Source organism: Bidens hawaiensis, unplaced genomic scaffold (assembly GCF_021521415.1).
Source record: "Bidens hawaiensis isolate Kalapana, Puna unplaced genomic scaffold, B.hawaiensis_p1.1 tig00039152_1, whole genome shotgun sequence".
Taxonomy (NCBI): domain Eukaryota; kingdom Viridiplantae; phylum Streptophyta; class Magnoliopsida; order Asterales; family Asteraceae; genus Bidens; species Bidens hawaiensis.
In genome coordinates, this window is record NW_027496893.1 from 2,429 (window position 1) to 13,466 (window position 11,038).

At 37.3% G+C, this 11,038-nt stretch overlaps 1 pseudogene; it reads left to right on the forward strand.

Annotated features, from left to right (window-relative positions):
* Positions 1-544: 544 nt before the first annotated feature.
* LOC143591040 (putative transmembrane GTPase FZO-like, chloroplastic) lies at positions 545-8,594 on the forward strand (annotated as a pseudogene).
* The last annotated feature ends 2,444 nt before the right edge of the window (positions 8,595-11,038 follow it).

Below are 11,038 nucleotides of genomic sequence, written 5' to 3' on the forward strand. Positions count from 1 at the left end.
TATACATTGTATTCTAAAATAATACCCACGTGAATAATATCCTCAAAATGTGGTTTTATTGGTAAGAAAATTTTGGTTTTTTCAACAGAGACCCAAATTTAATCCTTACTTGTGCCACGTTCGATGTATATTAACAATGACAAATTTGAGTCAGGCTTTATGAGGTTATCAGTTTGGATACCGAGGCCATCCGGGTTTTCGTCTTACCGTGTGTTACACTAGAGAGTTTTGCTAGTTTTACTCTTGTGATGACAAAACAATTGTCAAGTGACAGTCAGCAGTCGGATGAACGCCCAAACCGAACTCTGAAGGCAGTGTAAGCCCCGATTAAACTATTCAAATTAGATAACCCAAACAGAAAAATATAGTTGCCTTTATAAAAAAAATATCCACGTGAATAAAAAACAGTTGCCGGTTTACAGCTACCGACAAAAGTAAGTTTAAGAATAATAATTTTGAAATCTGGGATCATCATCACCTACACATAATAAATCAATCTCAAGATAACAAACACACAGTCACACAAAACACTCAACACACACTAATGGTCTCATTACTCCACCACTCAATTACCCTTACCCACCGTCCACTCTTCACCCACCACCGTCCTCCGTCACTGTTCAACCTCCACCACCGCCGCACCACCATCTCCATCACTACCTGCATACACAAGAATGGTTAGTAAATAAATTGTATTTGTAGTTAGGGAGAATAAGCTAGGGATAGGGATAGGGATGGGGATGGATGATATTAGTACTCGGGGATTGCTTATTTTAAGTGACTAATAATTTTTGAAAAAGTTAAAAGGTGTTTGGGAAGGTGGGTTATTGTGTTGTAACTTATAACTTATGGGAAAAGTTATAAGGAGGTAAAATAAGGAATCCCAAACACCCCCTAATACCTAATTTCCGGAAAAACGGGTACCCATGCACCAAAGTTACCGATACCGAATTTATGGAAAAGTGGGTACCAAATACCATTACCGATTCCGGCACCAAAACTACCGCTACTAACTTTTTTTATTAATGATTTTTTTTTAAATTTTTTATTTTAATAAATTAGAATTGTTATCAAACTTGTGGAAGAGTGGGTAGTGAGTATTGCAGTATACCAATCGTGCGGTACCATACTGGTACCGAAAATACAGATACCGTATTTATGGAAAAGTGGTGCCAAGTACTTTATTGGGTGGGCATATATCAGTTCGGTTATTCCGCTCCACGTAACTAAAAACCAAAATTTGGTTTTACAAAGTATCCAACGAAACTGATATTGGTTCGGTTAATTTGGTTAATTTGTTGGTTTTCGGTCAATAACCAAAACCAAACTTGGCTAAAATTTTTGCTTAGAATCACATTAAATGGAGCCGTAATACATGAAACAGAGGTACAAAAACTAGAAATAAATCGAACTAACCAAAAACCAGTTATTGGTTTTTCTGTGTACCCTTGGTTAACAGAAACCAAACAAACCATTCATATTTTTATATATTTCTAGTTTCTGCTAACCAAGGGTACACAAAAAAACCAATAACCAATTTTTGGTTAGTTCGGTTTTCGCATAATTTCGGTTTGGTTTTTGGTTAACGGTTTGGCTATTGCTCACCCTAACCAAACGGTACCCACACTTGTTACAAAATGCTCGTCTCGAAATAGCAACCAATACCGACTTTTTGGAAAAGTGGGTACCAAGGTTCGTACCGAATCCGTTATGGTTTCACAAGATGTGAGGTTACATATTGAATCCATATTTACATAAAGCTAACTCTTAACATTCTACCAATACATTGTGTTTAATAGGTTCCTTCATCTCAAACACCAACCAAAACCAACAACCCCAAAGAACATTGTTCCCGGGCGGGAACAAGCGCCCGGAGATCAAAATCCCTAATGTGGTGCTTCAACTAAACCCTGAACAAGTGATATCTGGCGGGAAGGCGGTTATTGACGTTGTCGATCAAGCGGTTTCGGGGATAGTTGGGGTGGTGGTTTTAAGTTGTGGAGATGGGAGTGGGAGGGTGTTGTATGATGCTGCGTGTTTGTTGAAAGCGGTTATTAAGGATAGGGCTTATTTGTTGGTTTCTGAGAGGGTTGATATTGCAACTGCTGTTAGTGCTAGTGGTGTGGTGGTTTCTGATCAAGGTTAGAAATTTTTTGCTTTTGAAGTTAACTGATTTTGCCCAAAGTTTTAAATTATGCATATGTTGAGGCATTATGTTAATTGGTTAATGTAATTAGGTTGTTCAATTATGCCTTTCTGATATGACGTAAACCGGAAGCACAAACTAGGGGGTGTGCACAGTTCGGTTTGGGCCGGATTTTGGTTAAAAACCAAACCAAAAACCGAAACTTTGGCCTTTGGATTATTGAAAACCGTTTGGTTTTGGTCTTTTCGGTTTTGCCATTTAAGCTTAAAATTTTGGGCTGAGAAATTTTTTTAACCCAAAATAATGAATTTAGGCCTAATTCATTTTGTTGATTAATAACTAACTGATTATTACACAGTTGGGGCTAAAATATATGAGTTACATATTTAACTTAAATTCATACAAGTTACTTAAAAGTAAAAATGAAAATATAGAAAATTTGGTTCGGAATTTGGGGTTTTTATTACATGCAAAACCAAACCCGAATTGTAAGTTCGGTTGTTACAAAAACATAAAGCCAAACCGTCAGTTTTTGTTTCGGTTTGGCTTTTTCGGTTTTGGATCGATTTTTTCGGTTTCATGCATACCTGTAAGGCTGTAAGCGCAAACGTTACCAGGGAATATTTTATAGGGATTTTCTAAATTTGGCAGGTTTGCCAACTTATTAAAATAAAAATTGGCTAATAAAATTTGAAATTAAAACAATAAACAGACGCCTAAATTATGCGGTTTACGTGTAAAGTGACCAATAAAATTTGATTGACGAAATCGGGGCTTTAAATCAAAGGAATTCGGGTTTGACAGCTAAGCCACATGATCTGATTCATCGACCTTTCCGTCTGCTGGTTATGGGCCCCGTATCTCCGATCATAGCCCAAGTTATGCCCGTTTGAAGTTTGTTTTTCCCTGTCCAACTGGTCCCAATAAGAGTCTGCTTATGTATTTTTACATAATTTGAAACAGGTTTACCTGCCATTGTTGCAAGAAATACAATCATGGATTCGAAATCCGACTCTGTGTTTCTTCCACTAATCGGAAGAGAAGTGCAAACTTTAAACGCCGCCATTAATGGCTCTAGTTTTGAAGGTTCTGATTTTATAATCTATGACAACAGTCAAGAACAAGTCGCGGACGAATCATCAATTTCTGCAATCAATCAAATCAAGATTCCAATATTCGTATCCGTTGTGTCAAGTAACAAAGATAAATTATTAAACGAGATGTCGTTTTTGTTACAATCTGGAGCAAGTGGTCTGGTTGTTTCATTGGAAGGATTGAAGTTGTTGGAAAATGATGCTATGAACAAGATTTATAGCATGTATGCATCGGATAAAAAGATGGAAGCTTTAAGTAACGGGCCAGAGTTTGACCGGTCAAACGGGCTGCCGAGTGGAAAGGGGTTCGCGGGTTTTGTGAATTTGGTGGACAGAGAAAAGCAGTTGATACAGGCCGAGAGATCGTTGCTGCTTGAAACAATTAAAGTTTTACAGCGAGCTTCGCCTATGGTGATCTTTCAATCTTGCTATATATGGTTTAAGTTGTAATTTTTATTTACTTGCATTAAAGTTAGTTATTTGGATGGATTATTATTTCAGATGGAGGAAATTTCACTTCTGAATGATGCAGTTTCACACCTCAGTGAACCGTTCTTATTGGTTATAGTGGTAATTGAGCGCTGAACTTCAACAAATTCTGGTTGCGTGGGTGTAAGTTGGTATTAGCTCTTAATTTCAAATGGTTTTTATTTAATATTTGTTACAAAACAACATTCAACTCACATTTGGTACTGACATTAACACTAGTTTAAAAGCGTGTATATAGGTAATAGTAACATTAGGATTAGCAATTTGTTAAGAGTTGTTTTTTTGACTTTTTTTCTGTTGGTTAATGGTTAACCTCAGAGTTCTGTGACATATTTTGCATTTATTTATAATCAATATTATGAAACTGATCACCAGGGCATAAATTTGATATGAAACCAAGTTGGTTTGAGTGAAAAAGTTGGCGGGTCGGGTAATAATAGGTCAAAATTGGTTAAGCTAATAAGTTATAAGGTGGGTCAAAAGTCAAAGCATATTGGGTTGACCCACCGCTATATTTTTGCTCATCTCTTTATTTTTTAATCACAAATAGTAATGTATTATATACATGTTTACAAATACTTGTGTTGAAATTTTGATTTTTTTAGTAAAACAATTTAGGTTGAAAAGTATTTTTTTTAATCTTTTTTAATTTATATTTAGCCAATTTCTTTTATTTTGACTTCTTATCTATTGCTAAGATTCCCGGGGAGTTTCTTTTTCGTTTTTTTAGTTAATCATGATCTTTTAATGAAATTAAGCTTGCAGGGTGAATTTAATTCTGGAAAATCGACTTTCATAAATGCTCTTCTTGGGAGAAAATACCTTAAAGATGGAGTTATTCCTACAACAAATGAAATAACCTTTTTAAGGTATTCTGAGCTTGAATCTAATGAACAACAACGCTGTGAAAGACATCCGGATGGCCAATATATATGTTATATATCTGCACCGATACTTGAGCATGTGAGTAATTAATAATTGTATTATTTATTGTTCATTGCAACTACTTATTTATTTATTTTTGGTAAAACAGATGATCATTGTTGATACACCAGGAACCAATGTGATTCTTCAAAGACAACAACGTTTGACTGAAGAGTTTGTGCCCCGAGCAGATTTGCTACTTTTTGTTATTTCTGCTGATCGCCCGTTAACCGAAAGCGAGGTATAAAAATGTGTTAGTTGTCGTTAAAAAATCTATATTATATGAACTATTTTCTGAAATAAAATACTATTTTGATCACACTTTGGGGTGTCTTTGACCTATTTGACTTTCTTGATCTGTTCAACCGGTTCTCACTTTAGCCATCTTGTTAAAAATTTACCAATTTGTCCCTTTAGAGAGAGAACCAACGACCCGTCGACCAGTCAAAATGCCACCTTTACATGTTTTGTGATGCATTTTTTTTATTCTAGTGCTGATTATTAATCTTGTTTGGTGATTTTCAGGTTGCTTTTTTGCGTTACACGCAACAATGGAAGAAAAAAGTTGTGTTTGTACTGAATAAATCTGATATATACCAAACTCCCACTGAGGTTTGTATATACTTCCCTTCAATCTTGTTTAGGGGCTGTTTGGATGTGTTACTTGAGTGATTATTCAGTTTTATATCATCTGTCATCTGCTTCTGATTATTTTGAGGTCGAAATAACTAGATTCGGACCACTTCCATAAAAATTGATTTTTGAGGATATATTATATATTACCAACTATTTCTAACTTCAATAAACTGTATAGTTTTTGAAATCACAATAATCACTTTGAGAATGAACATCCAGACACCCCCTTAGATAGTTTTGACCCATTTGCTTATTTGCATTGGCGGATCTTAGTGTGGGCCAAGGCGGGCCACGGCCGACCCTGCTTTTTCGTCGTGGTGTAATTTTTCCAAAAAAAAAAAAATTATATGTATTGAGTCCACCCATCCAAATTATTGTTCAAAATCCTCTGGCCCACCCATATTATGTGTTCAAGATTCGCCACTGCTTATTTGGGTTGTATTATCTCAAACGGGTCAAATCAGAAACTTTAGCTACTATGGTACGGGTCATACAGTTTGAAAGCCCATTTTTGATGCATATAACCACACAAAAAATTAGATTATTGTTGTAATAATATTATTTTCCTATTCATAAGTGCACATTAACTACCTGTATATATTTTTCTATAAAGATGGACCAAAACATGTTTGCGGGTCAAACCAACCCGTTTTGACCCGTTACCAAACACGTCCATTTTCCGCCACTATTAAGGCTTATCTAAACATGTTTTCAACATTGATAAATGCACAGCTTGAGGAAGCAATTGGATTTATCAAAGAGAACACACAAAAGCTGTTAAACAACGAAGTAATATTATTCCCCGTATCCGCCAGATCTGCCCTTAAAAGAAAACTAACAGCCAATGTTGAAGAAACGCACGAGGAGTTGACCGGGGCCGATTCTTATTGGGAAACAAGAAGCTTTTATGATCTTGAGAACTATTTATATAGCTTTTTAGACAGGTCCACAAGTACAGGAACCGAAAGAATGAAACTTAAACTTGAAACACCTATTGCGATTGCAGAACAACTGCTTTCTGCATCTCAAAAGCTCGTGGAACAAGATTTGCAACGGGCCAAAAAAGATTTGAATTCAATAAAAGAGCTTATAAGCAGTGTTAAAAGTTATAAATTCAAGATGGAAATCGAAAGCATATCATGGAAGAAACAATCTTTGTCACTGGTATGATATGTCACTAGCATTTTTAGGAATCAATTTAAGGTCATTTTTGTCATTTGGCATATTTTGCGGGATGAAAAACAAAACGACCCTTAAATTTTGAAATATTTAGGAAGTTCATTTCTTGATATCATATGTTATTGGTTAAAATATGTTGCCTTTCTTAAAAAGTTACCAGCATTTGCCATCTGGTTTAACTTAAATGACGAAATTGCCCTTATAGATTTGAAAATACAAAAAGTACCTTTCATGATATCTCAATATGTTATTTGTAAAATTTGTTGCTTTCTCAAAAAAAAAACACTGCTTTTTTCATCTGGTGTGACTTTTTGCAAATGACGAAAGTACCTTGATGAGGTATCAACATGTTGCAGTTTAAATTTGTTGTCTTTTTTTGAATATTAAAGGGCATTTTGTGCCTGTAATGTAGTTTCGATATGTTCGGCTTTAATGAAAAAAAGTTTAATTTTTTAAGGAAAATGTTTTGGATTTATAACAGACTTTGTTTTAAAATTTGTTCAATGCAGATAGATAAAACACAAGCACAGATTGTGGATCTTATTGTTTCAACTCTACGGTTATCAAATCTTGATATCGTGGTGTCATATGTTTTTAGAGGTAATAAATCTCCAATGCCTGCGGTTTCAAGTGTTAGAAACAATGTCCTTGGTCCAGCATTATTGGAATCGCAGGTAAGTAATAAATAATATTTGATCTTAATAACATTTTTAGGAATCGCGTTTTGCGCGCTTTCTTTTTTTATCATGAATTTTCTTAAATATGCAGAGATTACTAGGGGAATATGTGAAATGGCTTAAATCAAATAATGCACGCGGAGTAGAACTTTACGAGGAAACATTTGAGAGAAAATGGGCTTTGGTTACGGACTCTGGAAACCGGTTTATGTCTTCAGAAACGCGTAAGTTGGTCGAGAAAGAAAATGAATTTAGTATCAAAGTAGTAGAGGATTTCAGTGCTGCTGCCGCTTCCAAGTTATTTGATCAATAAATTCGTGAAGTGGTGAGCGAGCTTTATTTTATTATATATGTATGCTATATTTAATTTGTTACAAAGTTGTTTAGTGCTTATTAGTCTGTTTTTTCATTTGTTACAGTTTTTAGGGACCTTTGGTGGAATAGGAACCGCTAGTTTATTAGCTTCACTCTTGACGTCGGTCCTACCAACAACTTTAGAAGATCTTCTTGCTCTCGGGCTTTGCTCTGCTGGCGGGTAACCCATCTTACTTACCGCCTTTTGGGCGGGGCCAGTTGGGTCATGGGTCAAAACGGATAGTTTTTGTACGGGTGGAGTTGGTTTGACCCGAAACAAATTATGTTCTTGTGTTTTTGGTTTTTTTACAAAAATTTTGTGTCAGCATGATTATGAAAATGATATTATTTCAATAACATTCTAGTTTTTTTATAAAATGATTTGAAAGGTCTCATGCAATAAAAATCTTTTTTGACACGTCATAAATAAAACATAATCGAATTTAACTGTATCCCATATATTAATATTTTGAATGTTTTTGTCCAAAAATTTGAAATTTTCTATAAATAGTTTTTGTGTCAAATATAATTCGAGTATAATATTATTTCAAGTTTTCAACAAAACTATGAATATATTTTTTATTAATAAAATGTTGTAAAAGGTTTAATGCATTATAAATAAAACTACTTTTTTTATAAAATTTATTTACCCTTTTGACATGTTGAAAAGAAAACAAAACCATCCTGAACTGCTACATATACTATCTTCCATTTAATAATAATTGATGTCTAAATTCTTGAAAATGATATTATTGTTTTATAACAAATTGTGTTTTAGGTATTCAATCAAATCTTTTTCTATGTGACAGATACATAGCGATTGCAAATTTCCCGGGCCGAAGACAAAAGGTGGTTGATAAAGTAAAACGCATGGCTGATAATTTAGCGCGCAAGCTTGAAGAAGCAATGCAAAAAGATCTATTAGAGACGACCGATAGTCTTGAAAATTATGTTAAGTTTGTGGGTAAGCCTTATCAAGAAGTTGCTCAAAGCAAATTAGATGAACTTGTGATGATTCAAAACGAACTTACAAAAATGGAGGAAAGAATAAAAAGATTACTGATTGATGTTCAAAATCTCCATTTGTCATCTTAATAGGTTGAAATTATAGTACTTTTATGAAGAGCATTTATATGTTCTTGAATGATGAGGTTTGTGTTGAAAATGTGTGTTGTATGATCAAATTATTGTGTAATAGTTTTTATTGATTTTTTATAGGTGAAATTGAAAGTATGCTGGTTATAAATAGATTTTAAGATGTTAAGCAGTTGATTAAAGTGTAATTCTAGCAGGAGTATCAAATCCTGTTTCCAATTATTATTGTCTATACCCCTAATGGATTAGTGGATTACTTACAAGATCGGTCCGGTAACATTGTCATGGTTTTATAAACGTTTTCATATCTTGATCAAAAATGTTTATTTCGGATAGCCTCCCATCGCTCTTCCATCATGCACACTACTGAAGAGGTATGTACCCGCCTCAACGCTGAGCAAGGCGGGTCAACCCACAAGATAAAGACATTATGAAGGCACAAAGCCAAAACCTATGCGCATGGCGTATACAAAACATGCTCAGGCATCATATGCCCAGGCACACATATGCTCGCGCATCACATATGCGCGCGGCGCATCAGCGCGCGGCGCATATCACATGCTCGTGCATACCACATCTGCCCAGGCACACATATGCTCGCGCGTCACATATGCGCGCGGCGCACCAGCGCGCGGCGCACCAGCGCGCGACGCATATCACATGCTCGTGCATATCACATCTGCGCATGAAATATCTGCGCGTGAGAATAAAGAGAAGACCTCGCGCATCCTCAGGATTGGCGCATATCACACATGCACATAATTGACCTCGTCCTTATCCAAATCAGGATTAGGGCAACCTTGATTGTGCACGTCAGACAACCTTCCAGAAGACATCTTTTTAAAGAGTAAGAATACGCTGATGTTGACAGCTGCCAAATGAAAGGTCGACAACTCAGCATGACACAGGTGCTACCACGTGATTACAACCAACGAGAAAGCGCCAGGTGTCCCAGAGGACACGTGGCGCAGTGCGATTGGAGGAGGCCAACGAGGTTGAGCCCAGCCAGTGGAAACCCTAGCACTATAAATACAGCATCAACTCCACTTTGATGAGGACATTCATTCTCAATCATTGACAGTTACAGGCAGTGATATCACATTCAATCATATTGAATTACATTCACTCACAGTCAGTTACATAAAAACACACAGTCTCACAATCAGAGGGTATTCAGCTATTAAGCAATACTCTTGAGATTCACTGACAGACATTATTATCTTCTCCACAATATACTCCCCAAAGAGGACCCCTCTGTCCCTTTCTGAGGGGTAAGTAACGGCGCTGTTCATTTTGTAGGTGGAAGAACACAGATCCAGAAGAACCATCGGTGAAATAGCATAATCACACCCGAGGAAAGTAGATCTGCTGCCAGTGAGTAGATCCACGTTTCTTCATTGGCGCCATCCACTGTTACAAACGGCAATCAGATCTCATCAGATCTATAAAAAAAAAAATCAATCACCATGGTTTCTGGCGTTCGTAACGTTGATCAAGCTCTGGAGGATATTGAACGTGAGGGTGTTAACGACGGACAGCAGGTTCTGAGGGTTCCGCGTGATTCTACGCGTACCACCAGCAACCGTCCCTTCGTCACAACCCCTCACGGCCAGACTGAAACTCCTCCAGACGATCTCACGTTACAAAACATGGCCGGCGCGAAACTGAAAGGACCAATGGGTCCAGAAGAAGAAACAAATGATCCGAATGAATGGCTCATAAACGAGCAGCGGCGTCTGATGGAAAAGTACAATGAAATGGTCAAACAGAAGAAGCTAGCCGACCAAACACAAAGGCAAGCGTTTGATAAGCAGACTACAAAAAGGCCGCGCGCGCCGGAAGAAGGACATTCTGTTCACACTGCACACACTGAGTTCAGTGATGAAGAAGTGCATAGCATGAGGAAGACGCGGGATACTCATGCAGGAGGCTCACAGCTCCGCGCACCTGTGAACATGGCGCCTGGAGCCAGAGCCGATCTGGATCTGCACATGCCGTACAGCCCACCAGTCAGAGGGCAAGTGGACGTAACCACACCCTACAGACCAGCCATCTTGGTGAAACACTCAAAGTTCACTGCGCGCATCGCGCAGGCTCCCATCCAGCACAAGACCAAGATGCCAAGTGGTTTGGGCAAATATGATGGCACAACAGATCCAGATGACTTTTTGCAAGGCTTCTATAACACGGGAAACCTAGAGAGCTGGACGATGCCAACATGGTGTCATATGTTTGCTCGCTGCCTCACGGGCGCAGCGCGGGTATGGTTCGAGAGCTTGCCGACTGGGCAAATTGATGGGTTCGAGGAACTATTAGAAAAGTTCCAAGCCCACTTCGTACAGCAGCGCAGGCACACGCGCGATCCTGATGACATCATGCACTGCATACGCAGGAATGATGAAACGATTGAAGATTACATCACTCGGTTCAATCAGGAGTCTCTG